Source organism: Peromyscus leucopus, chromosome 7, assembly GCF_004664715.2.
Source record: "Peromyscus leucopus breed LL Stock chromosome 7, UCI_PerLeu_2.1, whole genome shotgun sequence".
In the NCBI taxonomy this organism is placed as follows: domain Eukaryota; kingdom Metazoa; phylum Chordata; class Mammalia; order Rodentia; family Cricetidae; genus Peromyscus; species Peromyscus leucopus.
In genome coordinates, this window is record NC_051069.1 from 92,152,470 (window position 1) to 92,180,009 (window position 27,540).

General features: G+C 46.4%; 1 protein-coding gene and 1 non-coding gene across 4 annotated transcripts in view; both read right to left on the bottom strand.

The window, feature by feature from the left end:
• The window catches only part of Tmem108 (transmembrane protein 108), a 285,288-nt gene that overhangs the window by 26,792 nt on the left and 230,956 nt on the right, over nucleotides 1-27,540 (bottom strand). The gene's annotated exons all lie outside the window — the stretch shown is intronic.
• On the bottom strand, nucleotides 14,964-15,065 carry LOC114693585. Its single transcript, XR_003734570.1, has one exon. It is a non-coding gene; the product is annotated as a U6 spliceosomal RNA (small nuclear RNA).

Genomic DNA, 27,540 nt, shown 5'->3' on the forward strand with positions numbered 1-27,540 from the left:
TCTTGTGGACTATAATAAATCTGTGGATTTGGGTGCCCAAAAGATTCAAGGTGTACTCGGAGGTCACTTTCTGGTACAAGTAGTGATAAATCACTGTGCCTATGCTGAACTGAAGAAACAAGAACACCGCACACAGTGAGGAGAGCACAGTAAGAGATGGTATTAGAATAATTCAGGAAGTCTGATTGCAATTCTGGGCGACTCTTGATTGGAACCCATAAAGGTTGGAGGGAACCCAAGAAGGCTTCCTGAGAGCAGAGACACTGAGTCCTCTTACTCTTATTATCCCCTCCCCTGCTACCCCACCTGCCCGACTCTTCATTCATGCAGTCAACAAATGGGGCATTAAGCTGAGGGGAGGTGCTTTGTGTTTCCCAGTAAACCTATTCTTATGTCAGCCATGGATGGTGCCCATCACCTTGTCCCCTGCCATGGGCAATGAAATGCAATTTGGCAGGGGAATTTTTAGCATTTGCTGAGAAATGTATGTTTATCTATACATGTGTGGGAAGCTGTTTATGGTATGCTGGGCACAGAACAGGAACACGTAGCATTGGGTACTCACAATGGCCCCAAGTATTTTGCTCTTCAAAATTCATTTAGTATTCACAAACTTTTGTGAGGTGGGTGCTTCTTTCCCTAAAATTCAGGTTCAGAGAAGTTAAGGATTTGTTCAAGGTTACAAACTCGAAGTCTGAGCCATGGTGTGCACACCTTCACACAAAGGTGAATGTGTTTACTTTTCTATTCTTCTTCTGTCTTCTAGCTACGGATGCTGACAGGTGCAAACCTGTGTAGTGTAAGCTTGATCGCTCCTCACAGTGAGCTCCTCACCTGATCAAAGGACTCAGATCTGCAGGCCTTGGGGTGACAAGTAGATGGTCTTGGATCTTGCAGGGTCAGACTCTCTGAGGCTGACCCGTTGTCTGGCCTGCATTCTAGGCACAGATTTAAAAGTTCTGTTGGAGTTGAATCCAAGAGAGCAAGACTGTGACCCAAGCTGAAACACATCCCTTGAAAGGCTCCAGGCCCTATGCTAAGGCTGAGACATAGGAGAAGGACCCTTGGCTGTCTTTTCTTGAGGACATTCGCTTTAGTAATTGGAAGGTGGCTGCCCCCCCCATTTCTAGTTATGGGGTGAGCTGGTTTCTTGCCTCTGAGATGTCCTTCATTGATCCTTCCCTACTCCCCCCAAATATCAAATATGCCCTCTCACCCAGTCATATCCCATTGGTTGAACAAGTTGTGCGGGGCTCTCCATTCCCCACCCCCCCACCACTTATATAATCACTCAGCTTTTTTTTTTTTTTTTTTTTTTTTTTTTTTTTTTTTTTTTTTTTTTTTTTTTTCTGGCTCAGTCTCCCCCCCCCCCCCCCCCCCCCCCCCCCCCCTCATGCATCAGGTATTACATAGAGTGATATCCACAGCACAAGTTTGGAAAAATCATCATTGCCCTACCACCCTCTCTCACCATTAATCAGTTGGCACTTGCTGGCATTGCCTGGTGTGGACTGGCACAAAGGAATGATGTTCCTTTTCTGTCCTCCAGGGGAATAGCGGTTGAGCTACAGGAACATGGCTGACCCTGACTGCAGTGACTAGTTTAGATTTCCCTTCTGCTTCCAAGTAAGTTACTTGAGCTCTGTGTGGTTTAGCTTCCTTACCATAAAGTGATGATAACAGTATCCTCACTGGAGGCTTACTGCAAGGATCTGAAGTTAACATATAACGTATTTATAACACTGCCTGGCACAGGGGGATATTAGAGTCCACACTGTTCATATGAGAGCCACCAGCAACATGGGACTAAGCATTCATAATGTCATTATGTGCTATGAGTTATAAATGCCTCCTCAATTTTGAAGAATTAAAGTATGAAAATAACAGACTATTCCCTCACATTTTGCATTCATTACACACTGAGATACCAACATGTTGGGCATCCTGGTACACACTAATTAAAATATATCACTGAAAGTAATCTTCCTTATCATGTGTAATTTAAAATAGTACTTGTGGTTTATATTGTGTTTCTACTGGTCAGCGCTGGTCTAAGTGTTGGCTCTAAACAACAAGGTGGAGTGTTATAAACACCATACCCAGGTTGATGTTCTGTCATGGGAATGTTCTGAGCATGCTCACCAACAGCGTCAATGGCGCCTGGAGACCTATGTAACAAATGCCTCAGATTTGAATGGACTGAGTTAGGGGCCCAGCGAACTCTAGGTGGCTCTGCCCTCAGGAGTTCAGAACTAGTTTCTGGTTCTGGTAGAAAAGATAACTTTGTATTCCACACCTGTGGCCAGGATGGGGCAGGGTTGGGGAGCCACCCAGAAGTGGCACTCAGAAAAATCTGACAGAAACGAACAAGTGCCCTGTCGCCAATTCCTGTCCCACCCTGCTTGGCTCCCTGGGTGTGGCTTTTTCTGGGTATCATGGCTGGCTGGCTCCCCTGCTCTCTGCACCCTTTTAATCTAAAGCAAGCCAAGAACAAATGAATGGAGGACCGCCTGCCCTTGGTAAGACGAATTTGCAATGGGAAAGCATGACCTCCAAAGACATGCTTACGATTCCTGGTTGGTCCTGTGTTCAGCTCGGCCTGAATGTGGGGCAGCCAGGCAGCTGAGGGCAAGAAACTGTGAGGGGAAGAGCTGCAGGAGCAGCAGGCAGTCCCTGACAAGAGGGCAGGTTCCTGATGAATCTGCTTCCAGAGGATACCGCACTCCAGGGGAGGCTTGGCGGGAAGAGTCGATATTCACAGAGCTGTTTTCTACTGTGGATTTATGGTCTTGTTTTCCTCTGGGCTCCTACCAAATGGATCTATTTTAATTGGCGAAGCCCAAATTCTGCCTTTGGTCTTCAGTGAGGTCACAAAGAGGGACATGAGTCCAGAGAAGAGTGTGCACCAAGGGATGGATATGACCATTGTGAAGTAAAGGACTTGATCAACCTGATATTTGGCAAGGTGCCAAAACTTGAGGCTGAAGAAAAGGTGGCATCTTCATGGTGCTGGATGAGCTGAATGGGGAAGACTGAAACCTTTCACCCTGCACAAAAAACAATTCAAAGCAGACCAAAGACCAAATATAAGACCTGAAATATTGAAACTGCTGGAGAAAAACAGAGAAGAAACACCATTGAGATAGGCATAGGCAAAGAATTTTCCAACAGGACTCCAGTGTAGCTTAGGAAATAATACCAAGGACAGACAAATGTGATACTGTCACATGCAAAAGAATCCTATTACCTTCTCCATCACTGTGACAATATCCTTGACAAAAGCAACTTGAGAAGAGAAGAATATATAAAGAATTCAAGAAATTAAACACCAAAAGAACAAATAATCCAATAAAGAGGCAAATGAAGAGACAGTTGCCTACTTAATTAAAAATGACAAGTGCATGAAAAAAATCCAACATTTTTAGCCACTGGAAAAATGTAAATCAAACCTATGTTAGGGTGTAATTAGTATTATGCTAATAAAAAAGAGGAAGAATACTACATTTAGGTTTCATCTCACCCTAGTCAGAATGGCCATCATCAAGAAAACACAACATTCTGGTGGTGTGGGGGGTGGAGGACAGATACAGGAACATTTATACACTGTTGATAGGAATCTGAATTCATCTAATCACTACAGAAATCAGCAAGGATTTTTCTCAAGACATGAAAAGTAGGACTACTGTATTGTAGTGGTATTTGTTCCACCCAACACTGTATGATCTGTCTATACCACTTCTGGGTATATACCCAAGGCACCAAAGCCAGCTTAGAGGAGATATACTTGCAGACCCATGTTTATCACAGCACCATTGGCAATAGATGAGGTATGGAATCAGGCTAGGTGGTCACAAACAGATGAAAGGGTAAACAAAATGTGAACACACATGCAACAGAGTGATGCTTAGCCTCAAAGGATGAACTCATGTCATTTTCAGGAAAATGAAAGAATTATCATATTATGCAAGACGAGTCAGACTCAGAAAGGCAAGCTATAGAGTTTCTTTTATTGTGGAACCTAGATTTTAAAAGGACATTAAGTAGAAGAAGGGCTACTTGGGAAGAGGAAAAATAGCAGTAAAGAGATGAAGAACAGCTGGGCGGTGGTGGCGCACGCCTTTAATCCCAGCACTCAGGAGGCAGAGGCAGGCGGATCTCTATGAGTTCGAGGCCAGCCTGCTCTACAGAGTGAGTTCCAGGACAGCCAGGGGTGTTTCACAGAGAAACCCTGTCTGAAAAAAACAGTGGGGGGGGCGAAAAAAAGAGAAGAGGAACAAGAAAGGACAATGTGGGAGTGTGTAATAAAAAAATAGAACAAAACAAGATGTGCTGAGCTTAGGCCTCAGGCCACACTTTCTTCTTGTGAGTAGAAAGGGGGCTACACAGACTTGTTCACTGAGAAGGAGGTGTGGCTTCAATACAGATGTTTCCTTTGTTTGCCACCTCTCATTTTAATGTCAATACACAGGCATCGCTACTCACAGTGACAGTACCACTGTACTACTTTCACCACTGCTGTGGTGAACTCCTCTGGGCGTGAAATGACTACCAGGCACCATAAAGCAGAATTGCTATGGTGACCTACGGAAGACCTTGGCTTGAAGTCATAGCAATGGAATAAAGAAAAGGCTGTGACAGCTAGATCTATGGTGGTGGTTATCACGCTGCTGATACTATGGAAGGAGAAGGGACGTGTCATGAGACTCTTAGCACTCACTACTGTTCCCAGCTTGCATTTGGTCTTGGGGGGGGGGTGCTAGGGTATACAGTAGACCAAAGGTAGACAAGACATGAGGTTAGGATTCTTCAGTAGTGTAGCTTTTGGTGAGTTGCTTATACTCCTGCAAGCAACCTCAATAAACTCATTAGTTTACCAGGTTGGGCTTCAATTGGCATTCTTTCTTTGGTCTTTGGTACCTATGTGGGATCTCTGTGGGATGAGTAGACATTTCTTATGTATCTACTGTTTCCAGGCACATGACACTTGGTGGCTGAACAGGGACTGACAGAATCAAAGATGAATGAAGGTGGAAATGTCAGGGTGTCCATCTTTTCCCATGTAGCCTGGGGAGACAAGCCTCCTTTCTGTAATGGTAGATGTGTGGCCCTAGCTATGGGAGACAAGACTCAAGTGTCTGTATAGAAGGAACTGCCCATATAAAGTAGAAATGCCCCACAAAGGATATGTGGGGATCAGATCCAAGCTAGTTTCTGGTTTGGCAGGAGCAGAAGTAGGCAAGAAAGAGGACTGGATGGAGCTGTTGGCTATTTTTTTTAGATGACTGGGTGCATAAAGGCAACAAAATAGGTCTGTGCTAAATAGCCCCTTCTGGGACCCAGAAACTTGGAACCCCTGGGAAGAATCAGGTAGTAAGGAGGAATAGGATGAGATAAAAATGACAGCGAGGGAACTGGGCCTGTGAGAAGTGGCTTTGATACTTAATTCACCAGGCCAGGCAGGGCTGTGTTCACTGGAGAGCTAAAGAAGAAAATTCAGTAGGGCCTTGGGACTGGTATGGAGCCTTCATGGCCTTGGTGATGGGATATGATCTTCATAAGGCAGGAGGGGGTTCCAACTTAGACAGGCATGGAAAGTGCTGTAACAATCTAAAGGGAATAAAGAGATGGACAAGTAGACAGATGGAGGGGCCCATGTGGGTCACACAAAAGCAAACACAACAGGATTTGTGTTGAGCCAGAGTTCCCAGGGGAGAAGAAAAGACAAAATGCTAACTGTTGTATTCATGAACCTCTAGAGGGCTTTGAACCCAATCAACAGTTCACCAAAGGAGTGACTTTCCATTGCACCCCTTGCTATGGAGGGCGGTAATCCTGAGGGGTGGGAATAATTCCATTTGTTCTTCAAGTGAGATGGCCCAAGTTGCCTGAGGGAGAAGGTCATGCAGAGTGCAGAGGCCCAACACTGAATTATGGATTTACTTATCCTCAATTAATGCACAGAATGTTTGGGCTTTGGTGGATGTTGGAGCTAAGTATATCTTAACTTATGGCAACCCCTAAAGGCACCAGGATAAGAGACAACAGTGTATAGACATGGAAACAGAGCAGGCACGTGAAAGAGACAGGGCTTGTCCTGGGTGCGGAAAATTACTCTTCCCCAGTGTGCTGTGCACATTTCTCGGCCGAAAGAAAACATAATGAGGGTGGATGTGCTGCTGGAATGTACCCCACTTATCACTAGTAGAGAGTTTTGCTTAAGGGTGCAAACTGTAAAGGCAGTCCTGAGTCCAAACGAAATGGCAGCCTGTGAAAATGAGGTTGTTTGCTCAGTCCAAAGCCCTTTCAGCAAGCTGGTGTGGTCAGTAATGAAGCCAGACTGTGCGTGGAGAATGACAGGATTAGAGAGCTAAATAAAGCAGTGCCCATCCATGCCACAGCACCCCTCACTGCTCTTCCGGCAGAACCAACGAGACAAGTGATGAGACGCTGTTGTGCTGTGCTGGGCACTGCTAACTTTTTTCTTTAACTCCTTATCTGCCCAAGACTGATTCACATTTACTTGTAGCAGGCGGTCGTGGGCCCTCAGCGATCCTGCTCACATCCTGGGAAAAGGTTGCACTGTGAACCTCTGAGTGTCTTACAGATTCAGAAGATTATCTGGAAGAACAGTAAAAACAGAAGTGGAGTATTTAAATGCAGCAGGCACCCTTGTTGAAACAAGACATGCATACAGAGAGTCACTATGATTGAATAAAAATCCCAGTCCCTGGGGTGGGATATGTCATAATGAATTGCTGGATACAGGGGCACTTGAGGGCCCAGCTGAGTCATTACTGTTATGTGCACACCAGAACTGGCCAGTGAATTCCTGTTGGTGAAGATACTTCATATTCTGGGTGCAGGGCATAGAGAAAGCAGGTCTGGACTGAGTCGGAGGCACCTTCCCTACCGGATGGTGTTCATAGTGCTAGAAGGCGTCAGGCAGTTCTGTGAGGGAGTGTGGCCCTGCCCAGCTCTGGATGGTACACTACCAGCATGCCAGTAACACGTGCTGGGGCGAGAGTGGCATAACTGTTATAATAATGGCATGACGATTAAGGGTGCAACCAACTACATTCTGCTTGGCTTTAAAGTGTACTCCACTGGAAGGAGCCCACATTTGCTACTTTATTTTTTTTTAAATTAATTTATTTTTAAATTATACTCATGATATTAATCACATTTGTGGTATTCATAGATTACATTCGAAGTATTCATTCAATTATATATATAAATATAAATATATATATATATACACACACATATATATATTTAATTTTAAATGTCAAATGTCATTTCTTGAAGGGGTAGGAGGTCTTAATTACAGGCTTACAGCACAATGGGAGGTCCCCAGAGGGCAGAAGTTCACTACTGATGTTTTACAATCTTGCATCTAAGCTGTTAATGCCCATTATTCAGGATACACAACAAGGAACTTCCCTTAGGCATTCAGGAGAGTGGAACCTGGCAGGGAATTAGCATTGGGAGGATATCAAGGTCAAGGTCTGCAAGCAAGGCAACAGTTACCCAAAACAGGGGCCAGGGCCCTGCAGGTCCCCCTTTTATTAAAAAATGAATTTCTGAGCCAGGTGGTGGTGGTGCACGCCTTTAATCCAAGCACTAGGGAGGCAGAGGCAGGCGGATCTCTGTGAGTTCGAGGCCAGCCTGGTCTCCAAAGTGAGTTCCAGGAAAGGCGCAAAGCTACACAGAGAAACCCTGTCTCGAAAAAACAAACAAACAAAAAAAACAACAACAACAACAAAAAAAAGAACTTCTGACTTGGGTTACGTGGGACGTCAGCAGGTCACCTTACCCATCATGGAGACGCCTGCCCAGGCTACACAGGTGCTCTGTCTTAGGTTGGTGAGTGCCCCCAGGAATTACCCGTCTCTTAATATTCATTATCATACCGTCTCAATAGTGTGTGAGCTGCATGGTTAATTGCTGCCAAAGATCTCAAAGTGGCACAGGGCTTGCAATCTGTGTGTTCGATACAGAAAAGACCAACAGAGGTCCTATCTCACCCATAGCCAGTAGGCTAAAGGCAACTGAGCCATTCCCTTCCTTATCGAGCCATACTGTACGTTGGAGTCCTTGTATCCCAAAAGCAACTGGAACTTGAGTTTATAAATTTATAATTTTCAAGGCCAATCAAGATGTATATAACTACTGAATTAAATTTATCATGCCCAATAGAATGAAAGATTAACTAACTGTAGTAGCTACTTTTGTTGCCAGGGTCTCCACTGTGCTAGCTGTAGTAAGCAATTATAAAATGGTAATCCCAGAAACAGTAGCAGCAGTGTGCACCATTGTTATAACAGCAACAGCGGCAGCAGCAATGTCAAATTCTCTTCTGGATTGTGTGGACATCCACTGGCATGGATACAACTCCAGGAACACACATTTGCTACTTTAATCCAGGGGAAAAAAATTCTCTGTGTGAAAAATCCCAGGTCTTAGTGAAGAAAGTAATGATTTTCCCTTTTTGAGTTAAGTGGTTGTAATATAGTTGTCAAACTGCCCTCTAAACATTTGTGTTTATACATGGAAGTTAGTGCTGCTATAGGCCACAGTCAGAGAAAACTCCCTTTTATAGTGGACAACAGCCGTCAGCCTCATAATTATTCAAACTACTGAGGATAAATGTCAACTGTTAGTGAGGCAAATCAGGCAAATGCTCAGGGAAACCCACGTATCAATCCATCCTCTTCAGGATTCAGGGAACACTATGGGAAAGATGAGGAAGAACACAGGAGGGCTGGGGGTGTGACTTAGTGGGTCAGAACATGTGCAGTGCAAGAATGAAGCCCTGGGTTTTAGCCCCAGCTCCCACGAGAAGGCCCGGCCCTAAGCACCTACAACTCCAGCACTATCAATAGAAATGGGAAGACCACTGGGCTTCTGGCTAGCCAGTCTAGGGGAATGAAGATGAGTTCCAGGTTCGGTGAAGAGATATGTCTCAAAGGAATGAAGCAGAGAGCAACAGAGAAGGACATCCAATGTCCTCCTCTGGGCTTTTCACTTACACACATGGGTGCTTGCACACACACATGCACATACACAAGAAATGAAATAGAAGAAGAAAGGAAAGAATGGAAGAGTTGGAGAAAGGAGCATGTCATGACTCCCAGCCGTAATAAAATTGGTTCTTAGGGCTTTAGCTCGTATTTGTAGTAATGAAGCCAGAAGAACGATAAAGCTGATGACTAATCTATGGGAACGGCACCGACACTGCTAATGTTCTCTTGGGGAAGGAGGGCCACGAGATGCTCCCCTGAGATTTCAGTCGTTACTCTTCTCCTGCCCCAGCTGCGTGAGGTCTTGAGGGACACTCAAGTACACAGGAGATGGAAGGCTGACTAGAGGCTGAGAACCTTTGATGGCACAACTTTCTGAGCTGCCTGTCCTTTAGGTAACCCCAGTAAACTCATCATTTCATCAGCTTCGATTTGGATTCAGTTGTTTGATCTAGTGTCCTCTCTGGTTCTTGATACCTCCCGTGGTAAAGTTACACAATTGTGTATTATGCTAAGGAACTCTTTGGCCAGCAAGGTTTCCATTACACTGTTTTCTGGAGGTAGCGAAGGCTCCCGCCCATGAGAAAGCATTTGGACATAAGTGGCATCAGCTCTGTCCAATTCACTGGCAACAGGGAGGACACTGTAGAAGTGATGTCATGAACAGTGCTGGTAGACGAGATGGTCAGGGAGGGTCTTTTATTTGGTTCTACTCTGTCCCAGGTACTGTGCGTTGAGTGCCTTAATTTTATACCAGGTAACACTTCCCAAACATGCCTGACGCATCTCACCCCCCCAGATTCTTCTTACAATGTGATGGTGACTCACGGACAGGGTCTGTGTTCTTTCCCCTTGTGTCTGTGACAATGGCAGGCAGGAGTGAGTCCGAGTTCCAAGGTCAAGAGCAAAGGCGTTCTGAGTCTGGGAGGAGAGACGTCATAGAAGTGGTAGGAGAGCCCAGTGTTCACTCTCCCAGAAGGACCGCCAGATGTTCAAGAGTGGAAACCTTCAGGTGACTTCAGTACAGCAAGCATGAACTGTTGTCCTTGACAGAACCCAAGCCAACCTGACTGACTTCACTATGGACTGACCTGTGGCAGATTTTCCAGGTAAGTGGAGTTCTGGTCTCCTGCGGTTGGCTTTCATTCACTATCGTACCTGAGGACTCTATCTGCTTGCTGTGTGCATCAGTGGCTTGCTCCTTTGTTGCTGTGGAGCTGTATTCTATGGCATGGGCATATGTCTATCACTCACCTGATGGCAAACACATTTGAGTTATTTCCAGCATCCAATGAGGTTGCTATGGTCAGGCTGGGGCTGTTATGCAGAAGGTTGCTATGAACATTTGGTTACAAGTCTGTGTGGACATATGCTTTCATTTATCTTAAGTAAACACCCAGAGGTAGAATTGCTGGGGCATATGAAAAGTGTATATTTGATTTTCAGAGTATTTTAGTATTTTGTGTTTCTGTTTTAAAATTCAATTGTTGATTGACAGGCTGATGATTGTTTGGACAATAAGTTTTATGAGCATGGTCTCTAAGTCAACATTAAGAAAATGAGTATAGTTGGATACCTCCCTCTGAGTTTCCCTCATGCAGCATCCAAGTTCCTCACAGGCCTTACATCCATAGGAACTCATATGCCCTTTCTGATCTGCTTGGATGAGCATGTTCTGGATGACCTCACTTTTCAAATGGCAAGTGTATCCCAGATACCATTAAGGAGCCAATTCTCAAAGTCTGTCCACTCTTAGGAATTCTCAGATGCTCCCCCTCAGTTGCTCCATTGGAAAACAGTTTTTACGTCAACTAGAGATAAAGTGACCCACTGTGGCTACCTCTCAGAGCACTGAACTAATGGAAAGTTCTGGCAAGTACTGGGATTGAGAGGAATGCATGCCAACCAAGAGGCAATAGACTTCTGTGGAGGACCACCAGGCACTAAACATCACCTAGGCTCTGCTGCAGTCACTCAGTTCTGCTGCTGTGCAAAGATAACCATGCGATGTGAGCAAAGAGGACCGGCTGTGTTTCAGTAAAACTATATTTACAAAATGAGGATGTTCAGCCGCCATGGACAGCAGAGCGGATTTGAGAAGTGGAATGTTCTAGTTAACGTCTAGAGTGGTTTTCAAAGGCCCTCCACTTGTGGTGTGCTTCCCCGCACCCAGATGCCTCCATTTCCTTCCACCTCAGGAAATCTGCCACTGCAGGGTTCCGAAGAAGGATGGGAAGGGAGGAGAGGAATGGATGGAAGCGAGGGAGGCTAGGGTGGGAATGGAGGGAACAGAGGTGAGGGTGGGGATCTTAAGAACAGGGGTCGAGGGCAGTAAATGTGACAAGAACTCAATTATCAACTGCTCCGTCAGAAACCATATCACCCCTTCTCTCTTTCTCCCATTTATTCCTCCTCTTCCTCTCCACCACTCATCCCTCCTCACCCTCTCCCCCATTCACCCCTTTTCTCTTTCCCTGAGGCCCAGAATGTCCACCTGGAGCTGAAGAAGGGCATTGTGCTTCTTATCTGTATTAAATAAATGTCCCACGATTGTGGAGATTTGGCTTCCGGGCCCACCCGTGAGACTGGATACTTCCCAGCATTCTCTAGTGCTCAAGGACATTTTGGCTGTGCCAGTCAGACCATCTGAGGGTGAGTAGAGTTGTGGCTGATCAATCTGAACACTTCTGTCAGTGAATTTACGTTTCCTCATTTCACAGTCAGCTGGTAGGTGGAATAGTAGTTTTTTTTTTTAAAGGAATATTCTAGTTCTCTGTTTTAAGCAACTGTATTCCATCAAATGTATGCACTATTGTTTTATGTAACAGCAAGAGAAGGAAGAACCCCCTGCTGATTAAATATGACACACTTCTTTCTCGCACTTACAATGATTATTCTCCATTTATGAAAGAGCTCCTTTTGGCGTGTCTAGACAGCTCTGTCACCTCCCCTCCCTTTCTAACACATGGCTGTAACTGCCGAGCCTCTCTGCAGCATCTCGGAACAAAACACAGCCCTGCTCAGCTGTTCTGACAGCGTTGTCTTTCCTCTGCTGCCACATGGAACTTGGCGGTTCCTTGGAAATGTGGAGTGGAGACTATTCTTTCTTTGAACATTTGTTCCCCAAACCCCGCACTCCTGCGCCGCCACTCAGCTTGCAGCCCCCCAGCAGACACTTTGTGTTGAGTCACAGGTCTTTGTGAAGAATTTAGACACAAGAGCGGGGGAAATGGTTCTGGCTGTCAAGTGCCTTCTGTGTCAGTCTGAAGACCTGATTCTGGATCCCCATCACCCACACAAAATCCTAGTGTGTTGGAGCACACTTGTAACCCCAATGCTAGGAAGATGGAGACATGAAGATCTCCATGCATGCCTACACATACACACACACACACACACACACACACACACACACACACACCATTAAACACAGATAGTGCCTCAAATGGAGTGATGAAAAGGAGAATAGGTACCACTAGCATTCACCCTCACCCAGTCACAAGTGTGGTCTGGCCCAGAGGGACCATGACATGCATCCTGGTTTCAGAGACATTAAAATGAACTTGTTTCTCTAGTAGTATAAACCCAGATGAGCATATGCCCTTCATTAACAAGGTCCTAATTTTGAACTTTAGGGTATTTGGAGCTCAACTAAACCAATGCTTTTGAGTAAACAGTATCAGCACTTCTGCACAACCCAAATACTCTGGCATGACATTCAGACCCTTTTGGCTGTGGCCTGGAAGTAAGCAGGTCTAATTGCAGGATTCTTGCAGGTGCTAACACACAAGGCACAGGCCTGCCCTACTTCCCCTTTCTATAAGCTCAAACACGATCTTGGTTTGCATAATGAATCATACATCAGCATGTGAGGTGCTGATCATTTTGAAAGTAAGAAATTCAAAACTGAACTATAACTAGTTTTTAAAAAGCATGTGCTTAGCACATATGCCAAATGAATGTGTAAAGGAAAAAGCCAAATTAGAAATTTATATCTCCGTACAAAAAAAAAAAAAAAAAAAAAGATTCTATGACATGTAAAGCAAAATCTGACAGGCTCCTGCCACCAGCCAGGGAGGCTGGCTGGCTTCTTAAACCACTCTCTGAGCTGGGTGTGCCAGGGTTTGCTTGCCAGGGTGTGGGTGAGGGGTCTAGGATGGTGGTATGGAAGGGAGGCACGATGCTCTTCGTGAGAGCTTCACCTCTAAGTCAGGTGTTTCAGAGCTCATCTCCAGGTCAGAGGCTAATGTTCAGTCCCAAGTCCTTCTGGGCCCAACCTCTGTTCATTCTATTTCATACTGGCTCGCAGAGGTATGGCTAGAACCCAATATACAAATCCTAATGTGTCTGCTTCATATAGCTTATGGTACTAGATGGGGGTCCAGACAAAGCTTCCCTAGAGGTAGAGACGAGCTGTGTGACTCTCTGGGTGCTGGTTAACTCTGCTGTGCTCCTGAAATATGGCTGAAGTCTTTCAGATACATGGCCGTGTCTAACGGAGCTTCATATCAGTGAGTTCCTAGTTGTGCACATCTGGGCATCTTACCCGTGAGTTTCACTGGCACATGGCCCACATGCTGGCTATCATGTTTTTTATGTGCATTGGTGTTTTTGCCACAGAACTGGAGTTACAGACAGTTGTGAGCTGCCATGTGGGTGCTGAGGATTAAACCCAGGACCTCTGGAAGAACATTCAGTGCTTTTAACTGCTGAGCCATCTCTCCAGCCCAGCTACCATGTTTTTACGGCAGATGTGGAGGCCAGCCATGACACTCTTTGTGATATACGGCTTTGCCATGCTTCCCAAAAGGCTGCAGGGTGGTGTATGTCAAAATAAGCACCAATAGTATGTTTTGTGACAAAACCATCGAGCTTGAGATTTCCCAGAGAGAAGAGAGCAGAGGAAGAGCAAATTCGATGGAGGGGGCAACTGATGTCACCGTCAGGCAACCTTACTGAAGGACAGAGCACACTGATGCTTCCAGAATGTCAGGGGACAAAGTACAGGAGAGATCCAGTACCTCTTTATAAAGGGAAACTTGGGCCAATGGGCTCCATGATTACATTGGTGAGGAAGCAAACATAATCCAGTTCATTCCCTGAAAAGGACCGAGTGAACAAAGAGCTTGAGGAAGGCAAGGAGGCTCTTGTCTGGTTCCACATGCAAGTTTAAAGAATGACTCCACACTCTCTTCACCTTTCTCCCAATTCAGATCCTTAAACCTCAATCTTCCTCTGTCAGTCCAGAAAGTATGGGGGTGACAGGGCTGGGTCAAGATGGTGCGCCCACTCCATGTTTGGTCAAGGTCTGTGCTGGTTATGTAGTCAACTTGACAAGATCTAGACTCATCTAGGAGACAAACCTCAGCATGTGTGTGAGTTTCTCGACTGGGCTACCTGAAGTGCGGAGACCCACTTTGTGGGCAGCACCATCCATGGGCTAGGATTGGAAACTGAATGGAAAGGAGAAAGGGGGTTGGATAGCAGCATTCACCTTTCTCTGTTTCCTGACTGCGGGTCTAATGTCACCAGCTGCCTCATGATACCGCTGCCACAACTGTCCATCACGATGGACGGCACCCAGAGTCAATCCTCCCTCCCTCCCTCCCTTAAGTTGCTCTGCTAGGTATTTTGTTGTAGCAGGGAGAAAAGTAACTAATCCAAGGTCCTAACTTGTTGGGTGAAGAGATGGGGTCATCCATCTCTTTCCAGAAGGCTGGGCCTTCATAATAGCCAAACTCACACTGGATTCAGGCTACATCACCACTCCTGTAGGTTCTGATCCTACATCTTCCTACTGGAAAACAATGCTTACATTTCAGTGAAGGAAGGGATGCTTACTACAAACAGGCTCAAGACAAATCGGCGCCTGATCCCTGTCCACACCTGGCCTCGAACCTGCTATACAGCCAAGGCTGATCTTGAACCCTGGTCCTCTTGTCTAAAACTCTGGACCGCTTCACTGATTTGTGTGTCATGCTTTCACAGGGCCCATGCTAGTCTCTGTATTGTTCCCCTTTCAGGGTATGTACTGCTCAGGAGAACACCACCACAGCCTGCCACTTCAGCGCTCAGGTTCTCCCCGGCTTCCTTCAGCTTCTAGAGAAATCTCACGGTCAAGATCACACGTAGGTGAGTAAGCGTCTATGATTTAAGAGGTCTCTGCCTCTTTCATGGATGGTCTCAGTATGAGGCTGGTTGTCAGGGGAAATGGCCAAGCGATTCTAGAGCTGGGATTTTTCAGCACCCAGCCCTCTACCTCTGCAGGGGAGTTGGGGCGGTGGCTATGAACATTCTGGAAGTAAGCTGAGGAAGAGATCAGGTCTTAGCAGTCAACGTGTGAACTCTTTATGACCTGACTTCTGCATAGGGTGCCTGCTGGTCTCCCACCTGCTATGCACTTAATCATTTATAGAGTGGATTTCTAGTCCTTTCTATGGGTAAAAGAGTGAAGACTCCCTGCTGTATGGAATGTGGGAAGGAGGCCCAAAGGTAGGGTCAAACTGTTAGTCATAGGAAAGTTATCTTCGGAACCTAGCAATCAAAATGGACCTTCCTTCAACTAGTTAAAACCCCTCTATTAAAGGACTAATGCCTATGGATTATATCTCACACATACGATTGTAACAGAGGCTCATGGAATGGTCTATGCACAGTAAACATAATGTCATAGAACCTAGAGAAGCCAGTCATGTCAAAGAAAGCTCCACCCCTTCAGGGAACCCTTCCCCTTTCCTCTGTAATTAATATACCCTGGACACACTGGGTGGCGGCAGGGGCTCAGAGCCAGGGCCTGCACCAGCTGCTCCTGCTCTGTAGAGTGTCCCATTTTGCATTCACTTTCATCTTCAAGACATCTATACTTCTACTACTGCTTTTCTGTGTCTTGTTCAGTTTGTTGAACCACACAGACCTTGGACACCACATTACCTCCCCTGTAACAGGAAAGCTCTGAAGGCCAGACTTTTCTAACAGCTTTTTAGCCAATCCTCTGGCTTCAGCCCACTTCAGTGCCCATTTCCAGAGGTTCCTGGAGTCACAGCCAATTCCTAAGCCTTGAAGAATTCTGCATTACCAGCTGGGATTGCTTCTAGCCCCAAGTCCCAGATCAAGATTTGAAGTTACCCAGTTGGCATGGAAGCTAGCCCTTCTCTGTTTGTTTTCTAGCCTCTTGAACTACGTTGCTGTGGTTACTCTCTGGTTCTCTTTGGTTGCACGGATTATTTGGTTCAAAATCTCCTTTACTCCTGGTATGGTGCTGCACATCTATAAATCCCAGCATGGAGGAGGCAGGGCAGGAGGATCAGAAGTTCAAGGCCAGCCTGGGCTCTACAGTGTGTTAGAGACCAGCTTAGTCAGTGAGAGCCTGCCCCAAAAACCAGACCTAATCCTTCTCTATCCACCTAAAGGGGTTTTGATTAGATCTGTGTCATTCTATATTATACTGAACTCACATTCCGCCCAACACTTGAATGCTTGTGTTCCAGTCATTGGAATTGGATGGAAATTTACATAGCATCTGTTGACTACTTGTGCTCCCATGGGCATCTCTACAATACTAATTCTGCCCATCTATGAGCATGGGAGGACTCTCCGTTGTCTAGGGTGTGTTTTCTTCAATTTCTTTCTTCACTGTCTTAACATTTTCATCTTCGGGGGTCTTTTCACCTTCTTGGTTAAGTTTATTCCCAGGCATCTTTTAAGAAGGTATAAAGAATGGCATATTTTCCTTACCCCCCCCCCCCCATATATAGAAAAGCCCCTGTTTCTGTTTGCTGACTTTATGTCCTGTCTTACACCTTCTTGAAATTGATTTGATTCAGGGGCTATGTTTATGTTCATTCTTTGTTGTTAAATGATCAAATGAGCTCAACCTAAGGGATCTTTTATTTTTCTGCATTTAGAATTCATTAGCAACCCTCTGCCTCCCTCCAACCTTTACCCGCACCTGATTATTTCCGTACCATATACTGTAATCATCTTGAGCCGTTCATTTTGCTGTGTAGGTTTGAACTGCTGTTACCTCCTATGAAATCCACGTTTGAACTTTTCACGTTATTCTTTCTTTAAGGTAAGTTTGTTTCAGGCGTGAAATTGTTTGTGTACTGTTTCCTTTTGGTGCCAGGGACTAAACCCAGGGTCTGGTGCATGCTAGGCAAGTGCTCGACTCACCCACACCCCATCTCGTTACCTTTGGTTCAATACTCAGATAGTGAGACTTTGGCTTAACTTATTCATTTATAACCCCCCCAGATCTTATGGTTATGAAAGACAAGTTCTCTTGAATTTTTGAAGGTTTTCTTTTCTGGTCCAATATAGAATGCTCCTTATAAATAATCTCTCAATATTTGAAAAGATTATGTCACCTCTTGGGTAGAAAGGTTAGTTTATAGTTATAAAACTAACCTCATCAATTAAGACTGAGTGGGAAAAGACCCACATGGCCCAGCCAGGGTTTTCTGCCCTAGGTGGGGAGGAGAAAACAAGGGTCGGCTTGGGGCCTTGTGGTGTCAGGAAGTTGGACACTATTATGGTGAGCAAATATATGGTGGGGTATGGAAGGACAGAGAGACAGAACGGTTTATGTCCTGTAGAGAAGAGCAGATCTGAGGAGGTAAAGGCAGTGAGGAGTGGGCTGAGGTGGGTGGCCTGCTTGTCACCTGGGGCCATGGTGATGTCCAGGCCTGGGCTGCTGCCAAGGGCCATATCTGGGCCTGTGGTCCTGCTGGAGCCTCAATCTGTTGGTGGCTCCTGTTACCACTCATGGCTGAGAGGATAGGGCTGTACGGAGTTGGTCCCGCCCCTCACCGAGGGCCACACCAGGGAGAACTGGCTCCGCCCCTCATAGGCTGTAGCGCTCAGGAGAGCAGGTCCTGCACCTTGCCTGGGCAGCAGGACAGAGCTGACTCTGTTTTCCTGGGTTGGGGGGTGCAGACAGTGAGGGTGTGAGAACTGGTCCTGCCTCTTCATCTGCCATGCAGTGGCATGGGGGAGGGAAAGATGCTCTCTCCCGCTTGCCATCTGCAGCAGGTGGAAGAACTGGCCCAGCCCCCCCAGCCCCCCCCCCCCCCCCCCCCCGCTATCTGCAGCACTAGGGAAAGCGGGTCCTGTACCTCACCTGGGCAGCACAGTGGAGCTGACCCTGTTGACAGGGACATGGGTGAGGTGCCCCTGAGAACGTGAGGGTGGAAGATCATCTGGTCCTGCCCCTAATCTGCCATAGGGTGGTGTGAGTAAGGGAGCCATGTCCACTCCCCACTCCTCACCATCTGTGAGTGGTCTGGCACCTCATCGGCTGCAGCACTCAGGAGGGCAGGTGGGAGAGCTGGCCCTGCCCCTCACCAGCTGCGGCACTCTGCAGAGTGGCCTTTGCACCTCGCCTGGGCAGCACAGTAGAGCTGGCCCTGGTGGTGTAGGTGAGAACAGGAGAACTGGCCCCGTCCTTGGCTGCCTACTGCACAGGGTGAGCTGGCTGGGGCTGTGCTGGAGAGCTCACCCCGGTTCTGAGGATCAGGGAGAGCTGGGGGGCCGACCAACTCAGCAACCACCCAGACCCAGACAGGGCTATGAGTTGGCCCATCCCAACATCTACCCCATCTATGATCTTCTAGAGCACATGAAGGGGCCAGTGCCACAGACCCAAAGCTGCAGGAGCTCTAAGACACAGGGCAACTGCAGGATATCCAAGAGGAGTCCCAGTGAGGGCCCGGTATCAATAGTGTAGCAGAAACCAGAGGCCCAGAACCAGACCCGTGACTCATTGCAATGAACACTTGCTAGTAAAGATGTATGGACCAAAGGGTAAACTGTGTGACTCACTGTGTCACACTACAGCTTCCATGATGAGATTCTTCTTTCTTTTCTTTGAAATTCTATTTTGTTCTATCTTGGAGGTAGGTTGCAAGGACAGAGGGCAGATGCGAAGGGATGGGGAAACAAGTGGGATGGAGATGCATGATATAAAATCCACAAAGAATCAATAAAATGTTAAATTAGCAAAAAGGTATCCCTATCAAGCATATTTAAATTTGACTTACTCTGGACTCCATGAGTTATTGATGACCATGATACACTATTTTTATAGTTACACGTTTATCTTTTCCCTAAGTTGTAACAGTTTTCACACACTCTGCTTCCTGCATCGTTCTACAGTACAATATACATTCATTATGGACTGCACCATTCATAAAATAATCAACACTTTTTTTCTCAAGTCTTATTCTAGTAATCATATTAATATTGAAACTTCTAGCCGGGCGGTGGTGGCGCACGCCTTTAATCCCAGCACTCGGGAGGCAGAGGCAGGCGGATCTCTGTGAGTTCGAGGCCAGCCTGGGTTACCAAGCGAGTTCCAGGAAAGGCGCAAAGCTACACAGAGAAACCCTGTCTCGAAAAACCAAAAAAAAAAAAAAAAAAAAAAAAAATATTGAAACTTCTAAAATTTGCTTTTTTGATTAAAGTATTTTAGATGGAAGTCTTTATCATCTAACCCAGGACTTTATTTCCATTTACTGACATAAATGCTGTTGGCTGTTAGCCATTTCATATTACTTTAATTTTTTTTATTTCTTTGATTTATTCATGCCCCTCCCCTCCCTGAGATAGGGTCTTGTTCTGTAGTACAGGCTGTCCTGGAACTACTTAGCCCAGGCAGGCTTGAACCTGGAACCATCTCCCACTTCAGCCTCCCAGGTCCTGGTATTACAGGTGTGAGCCGTCGTGCCCAGCTGTTTATCTCTCTTGCTTTTTTTTTTTTTTAAATTATATGTGCTGTTATTGTCCTATTATAATTATGCTTCTCTAATTATCAATGCCAACTATGGAATTTTGAGTCTCTCTATTATCTTCCTACTAATCACCCGTAAAAAGGGAAATTTACCAGCGTGGGCCAGCCATCCTGATCTGTTTCTAAACAATTGGTTCTTATGTAAATAATGTGTTCTGAAGAACTACCAGCAAAGCATCAATCCTTCTTCATTATTCTGCTAACTGGATTTCCTAGCTTGTCCTGGTGCTGGGGACACTATGAATCAGTTAAGCTTAAAAATACCCCTTAAAGCCGGGCAGTGGTGGCACACACCTTTAATCCCAGCACTTGGGAGGCAGAGGCAGGCAGATCTCTGTGAGTTTGAGGCCACCCTGGGCCACAGAGTGAGTTCTACTTCTACAAAGCCAGTTCTAGAACAGGCAGGGCTACACAGAAGAAACCCTGTCTTGAAAACAAACAAACACACCAAAAATAACAACAGTCTCTAGTGGAAATGAAGAACTTGTTGGGCTAAGTTCTTCCTGGATGAAGACAGCTGTAATCTAAAAGCCTGCCCTCCTTGACCCTCCCTCCCTCTTCTCCCCCTTCCATCCTGAGGCAAGGTCTTACTGTGTAGCCCAGGTTGGCCTTAAACCTAAGATCTTCCTGTCTTAGCCTCCTGAATGCTGGAATTACAGGCATCTACTACCACACAAGGGTAAAATGTAATAGCAAAATCGGAAGACCACGAGTAGACAGTAGGACCTCTGTGTAACTGTCGGGGACTCTGGGGGCTCAAGGTAGCAATCTGTCATCTTCTGTCCATGGTGCACCCCCACCCCATGGCTTCAGTTGGATATATGTCCTCTTAGAAACTTAAATCGGACATTCATGCTAAACTTTGTATGCTGGCTAGTTTTTACATCACAAGCTAGTTTTTTTTTTTGACACAAGCTAGAGTCATCTTAGAGGAGGGAGCCCCAATTGAGAAATACCTCCATAAGATCAGGCTGTGGGCAAAGTCTATAGGACATTTTCTTAATTAGTGGTTGAAGGGGGGCAGGCCCAGACATTGTGGGTGGTGTCGTGCCCCCCCCCCCAGCTGGTGGTTATGGGTGCTATGAGAAGTCAGGCTGGGCAAGTCTTGAGGAATAAGCCAGTAAGCAGCACCCATCCATTGCTTCTGTATCAGCTGCTGCCTCTGGGTTTCTGCCCTGTTTGAGTTCATGTCTTCATTTCCCTCAGTAGACTGTGATTCAGGACAGTAAGCCAAATCAACCATTTCCTCCCCAAGTTGCTTTTGGTTATGACATTTCATCACAGCAATAGTAACTTAAAGACTGTGTGTGTGTGTGTGTGTGTGTGTGTGTGTGTGTAGGCACTCATGCATGTAGGTACTGGTGTATGTCAGACCTTTCTGAAGGTGGAAAGAACTGACCCCTGCATACCTCAAAAGCATTCTATTTCAGTCACTATCAATCTCCTGATTCAATTTTCCTCTCCTTCCTTACACTGGTTATTCACACCATACAACATTTTCCTGTGACCAAGAAACATTAGGCAAGCGGCACACATGCACAGACAAGATCCATTTCAGTCAATGTGAGAATCAACACAAACCTGCAAAGACATGAGCCATATCTGGAGGTGTGTGTGTGTGTGTGTGTGTGTGTGTGTGTGTTGTGTGTGTTAGGGGGCATGGAGACTGGCTGGAAGAAGATTAAAGGAAGGTGTGCTGGTGACAAATATAAAACTATCAGATACGATGGGAAGAGGATCGTGACAATTTTCTCTGATATGTGTTGATAGTGAGCAGAATAACAGCCATCTAATCCAGACCTTCAGAAGAGGTTAAAGCAGGGAAGCCATATGAAGTAGATGCAATGGCTTTATTCTTAAGTGAAAGTGGGGGCTGTCAGCGACTCTCAGAGACTACTGAGGATGCTGTGTGACCCTCTGCTCTTGTGGATTCTGATCATCTGAGGTTGGTGTCTGAAGATTCTAGAAAGAAATTGTGAAGACATTTGTATCCTGTGCTTTGCTACATGGATAGGAGTGAGGCACTCACTTATTATTCCTGAAACTGTAACATTTGTACGCACATAGCTGTGCATACTTTTCTGAAAAACACGTAAAATTGGGCTGGGAAACTGCCTAGTCTAGATAGTAACTATTTTAGACTTTGTGGGCCAGATGGTTCCATCACTCCACTGAACTCTGCTGGCAGAGTGGGAAAGCACAGATACACACAAGAGAATGGGTGTGGATGTCTTCCAGGAAAACGAAATTCTGCAGCAAAAGAAGGTGGACAAGAATCAAGCCTCGGTGTGATGACCCCTGGAACAGGAGTGGTGTAGTCACTGAACTTTCCATGACAATAGAAATGTTCTGTATCTGTGTTATCCAATATGGCAGTCACTGGCATACCTATGATTAAGAGAAATGCAGCTCGTGTGACTGGCAAGCTGAATATTTAACCCACTAAAATTGATCTTTGCATGTGCATGCTCTTGTGTGTTCATGCATGTGTACAGGCCAGAGGGCAATCTTGGGTAGACCATCCACCTTGGGTGTCCCCTCCCCCCCCAGCCAGGCTCTTTCACTGGCCTGGAGATCACTGATTCGGCTAGAATGGATGGTCAGGGAACCCCAGGGATCCATTTGTTTCCACCTTCCCAGAGACTTCGATTCTAAGCACACCCCAACATGATTTCTTCATGTGGGTGACAGGCTCAAACGCCAATCTACACATCCACACACACTTGCATGGCAAGTACCTTATTAACTAAGCTTTTTCCCCAGCCCCAAATGAAAGTTTCAGAGGCACTGGTGGCTATTATTTTTTGATAGGGCGGATCTAAAAGTTCCTAAAGCAGCTGTCTAAAAACCAAAAAGTCACAGGTTCAAAAGAACTCACCCGGCATGGAGAGGTTCAGCATCCACAGACACTGACATTGTGCTGTGGTGTGCAGCCTTCATCCTGGCCTTCGTGGGGATGAGGAGGGATTAAGTTAGGGGGCTGAGGAGATGGCCAGACAGTATGACAAAGAATCAGATGATGGAGCCCAGCAGGGGACAGCAGACTCTCCCTCTCAATATGCTGAAGTGGCTCTAATGGACTGCCGCCTTCCTGGTTACCTGAGCCTGCTGTGCAAGTGAATGAGGGAGAGAGGGCAGGAGGAGCCTGGCAGACTACAGCAGAATGGCTTCTTAAGGCACACTGGTTTTCCCTTCTCACCTAAGAGAGGTCTTCAAATACGCCAGCATCTGTCTTGGGACATTCACCTTCCCCGGTACGGCTGGTGGCCAGAGCCTCTGAAGGATCCCATTCAACACTATGTTATCCCCCATCTACAGTGGAGGTCCTGCCTGAGGTGGGCTCCTCTGGGCACGGCCTCACTGTTGGTGTTGATTGCTGCTTGTTCCAACTCCCCTAGGTCTCCCTGCATAGGGAAACACATTAACCAGCTTTTAAAGCCAACCCTCCAGGTGGGGATAGACCAGGATTCAGCACCTGGATTCCAGCAAGTTCTCCGATGTTAATTTTTGTTATAGCCGATGCAGGAGTCAGGTATTTTCCGTCCAACAGAGCTGCTGGCACTGGGGTTCCTAGTCTAACTTTCCAGCTTCTTCAGACCTCTAAGAGGGGACAGGCATCACTGACACACTCAGTCCTCCCACAAGAGCGCCCCTCCAGCAGCACAGGGAACACATCTGCCTCCGTGAAGGCTCCTAACCTTCATCTAGGGCATCCCACCATCAAGAGTCTCCATCCAGAAAATCCAATTCCGAGTTTTAGAACCTATTTTTGACGTGAACCAACTTCTGGGTCTAGCTTCTTGGTTCTCACTTCCCCATCCACCATCATTAGAATTCCCCTGATGAATATTAATAAGATGGCTTCCAAGTTCTTCAGTTTTAATTAGGCTGGTCCCCAAGGAAATATATACATCACGGAACACAGGGGAAGCCATGCTTGGGGAAAACAGGAGAGAAAGGAAGTATCATCAGGATGGGTCCTTGGGGGGCCCTGTGGCCATGTAGCTTGGTTATAGATAGCACAGATATAGTTGATAAGGCAGATTCCAGGGGCCTTCTGCTCCCCAGTGTTAGGTCCCAGAAAGCCAGGACAAATGGCTGAGTATCAAGTGAACACTGGCCAGTTCTCCCAGCATCACTCAGTACCTGTGGCTCCTCCCAGCACTTCTCACCCCGGCCCTTACCCTAAACCTTTCCTTCCCAGGGGCTGGGCTTCTGCCTCCCTTCCTCCAGCCTGATCCCTACAGAACTCAGGCAGCATTTTGCCTAAACCAGTCTCTTGGTCTCTTGGCCCCAGGGCTGCCTCTCTCTTTGTTATGGTCCGTTTTAGTCTGCCCAGCCTGGACTCTTTCTCTCTTGTATCAACAATAAAAATCTCCATGTAGTAGTCATGGCCTCCTCCCTTTCTTTCCTTTTTTTTTTTTTTTCCACTCACCAACAGAGGCGATGCTTTGGCTAGTCAACCCAGGCACTGCAGCCTGCTCTGGCTGTTTGGTTGTTGGTTTCAGGAACAGCCATTTATCTGGTTTCTTTACTTGCGTTACAGTGGACAATTAAGAGGTTGAACTGGCCCATCAAATCAGCGAGGGAGGACCTGGTGAGTGTGGACACAATCCATGCTCGAGGGCTTAGCTTTTGCTATTTTCACCACTGATGAGATGCTTGATGAGAGTGAACATCTCTGACTAAACCATGCACTCACATCAACCATCAGGGTGTCTGCCCACTGTGCCTGCCTGCAGCCTATTTCTTTCAGGTCAATGTCTCTTCCCTCAGACTCCATCCACATTTAAAGATCGAAGGACATATGTACAACTATTTTAAAAATAGTACACTTATTTTTTTTTTCATATGTGTGTGCACGTGCCACATATATATATATTGGGATCAGAGGACAACTTCTGGAATCCTTTCTCTCCTGTCACCATGTGGGTCCCCCAGATCAAACCCAGGTCATCAGTCTTGGTGGCAAGTACCTTAGCCATCTCATCAGCTCCCAAATGGCTTTTATTATTTACACTTTTTTTTTATTATGCACAAGTGTATGCTATTTACAAGTTGGCAGAATGACAACACTGTGAGCCATACTTGTACTAGTCACCACGTCCATTCCTATTTCATCTAAACCCCATCAACTTCCCCCTTTCCCATATTGTTTGGTGGTAAAATCTGGGCATCATGCAATTCAATCTTTTTTTTTTTTTTGTGTGTGTGTTTTATGATCTATTTATTTGTATGCGTGTTTTATCTGCATATGTATATGTGCATGCTTGATACAGAGGTCAGAAGAGGGCATTGGATTCTGTAACACATGGTTGTGTGACACCATATGGGTGCTGGGAACCAATCTGGGTCCTCTGCAAGAACCGCAATTCAATCTTAAGGTCCACCCTTACCCACCTTTCACGATAGGTTACGTTGTACAAACTCCCCACCTCTGAACGCTTTATTTGGAGGTAAATCCCAAGTATCTGTGTTTGGCATGTTTGTAAGGGACCCTTTAGTCTGACATCATCATAGGAGGCTATGTGTTCACCAGCCAGAACCCTATGTGAAGGAACGCATTAAAACAGGGGAGGCCTGGACAGCACAGAGAGCACAAACTGGAATCCAGCAAGGTCAACGAAGTATGCTCCTTCTAGATGAGGTGGGAGATGAGGAGATACAGCATGCTGTCTTAGCAAAACCAAAAAAAAAAAAAAAAAAAAAAAGGGGGGGGGGAAGAGACACAGGGCATACTCCATCTGACCACACATGCTCCTGCAAAGCCAGCTGCTCTTGGTGACCAAGATCTCCCTCTTTCCAGAAAGATTTGCCCCCAAGAAAACTACCACCCATTCATTAAGTAAAGCTTTTTGTTTCTTGGTTTCCTCTCTCACTTCTGTCTCTCATCTAATCTGTCTCTTCTGTCTAGCCCCTCAGCGTTTCTCCCCCCCTCCTTTGTTGCTGTTCTTTCTTCTGTCTCTCTTTTCTGCCTCTTTCTCCCTCCCTTCCCCCACCCCCTCTCTCACTTAACCTTTTCTTCAGAGGATCAAGACTTAGCCCAAAGCTCTTCTTCCTAGCTCTGCTCCCTCCAGAAGCTGCTCTCCATGGCAACAGAGGCAGCCTCACACTGTGAGGCCCAGTAAGCCACGGGAGGAGGAGCCTGGCCGGGAGCAAGCATCCTCTAAAGGCAACCGGCTTATTTCCAGAAGGTCGTTTCGGTGAGGGAAACTGACCCAGTGCATTTCTGGGGAGGTTAGTAACTGGAGGTGATGATGGCATTTTAACGCTCCTTCCCCTCAAGTTTGTTTTGACATTTTTCTTTCCCTTCCCAAAGCAAAAACTGCCAAGTATAAAGGAAGAAAGACAGGAGGTCTCATTGCTTAGGTGCACCCCAAGGTAACTCCCTCCAAGCAAATCTCTGCATGCAAAGCAGGGGACTTGACACTGGATGCTCTCCCCAGGCAGGAGGAACGCAGCTCAGGCAGAATGGATGTCCCCCATACCACTCCCTAGCCTCTAACTCCGCCCCGGACTCCTGGCCACCTGCAGCCTGGCAGGATATTTAATCAGCAAGGAAATGGGCACCACACAGTGCCTTTCTTTGGGGAGTGTATATGAAGAGGGCCCTGGACCTCTTTGCTTTGTAGAGTTTTCTTTTTTTTTCCCCCTCCTGTGTAGTGGGTAGCCTTTCCAGCTTTGACCTGGAAGTTCCAACCCCCACTGAGGCTTTGGTAACTGTCACGCCTACAAGGCAGGGCTGAGAGAGGATGCTAAAGACCAGATGTGCAGGTTCTCTTGGTTCCTGGACCCTGGACGCTGGAAGTAGACCAAGCAGAGTTCTCCAGAGAACACCGCCAGACTGTGCTACACCTTTCTCAGACCCTGTTACCTATCCCTTCATTTGTGAGTTACCCCACAAAATAAACCTCCCTTTTAACTATGTGGAGTGGCCTTAATAATTTCACCAATACTCCTGCCCTCGGGTGCCTGCAGACTGTGAGGAGGCCATCGCATAAATACAAGTGAGGCATAAATACAAGTGTGGCAAGCAGAAGGAAGGGGGAGGTCTGGGCAGATGCTCAAGGTGCGTGCCTCATAAGCATCAGGACCAGGTTTCAGATCCCTAGGAGCCAAGTAAAAAGCTGGCCATAGCAGGGCATATATCTAGCTCTAGTGCTTAGGAGGTGGAGATAGATGGAATTTACCAGAACTCACAGGCCAGAGGGGATAGGGAGGATACTTCATGCTGACCGCTGGCTTACAAGCACACTACGCCCCATCCCACGTACACACACACACACACACCACACACACCACACACCTCTGTCACTTCCAGGACACTGCTCCTGCTCTTCAATGGCACTTTTCTTACACTCTTCTTACTATCCTGTTGGCAGAGATAACACCTAGCAAAGTTTTTCATTCACCAGCCACACTGTCACAGGCCTTGGGCATCAATGAACTCATGACCCAATGAGTCACATGCTTAAACAACAACACAACATCTTTCTTAGGAAAGAGCCTTTATCTCACCTGCTGGATTCCTTCTCTGATTCTAGGGAGATGAGCATGAAGAATGACACCAGTCATTAGGGAAGAGTGGGGTGCTCTTCCTTTTAAAGCAGACACCTCACATCTACCACGTACACAAGTGACTGAGTTGAACACTGAATGCTCCCAGACTCCTTCACTCAATACTCTTCTGCTCACCACTCACTGTATTCCAAGCACCATCCTGCAGTGTGGAAA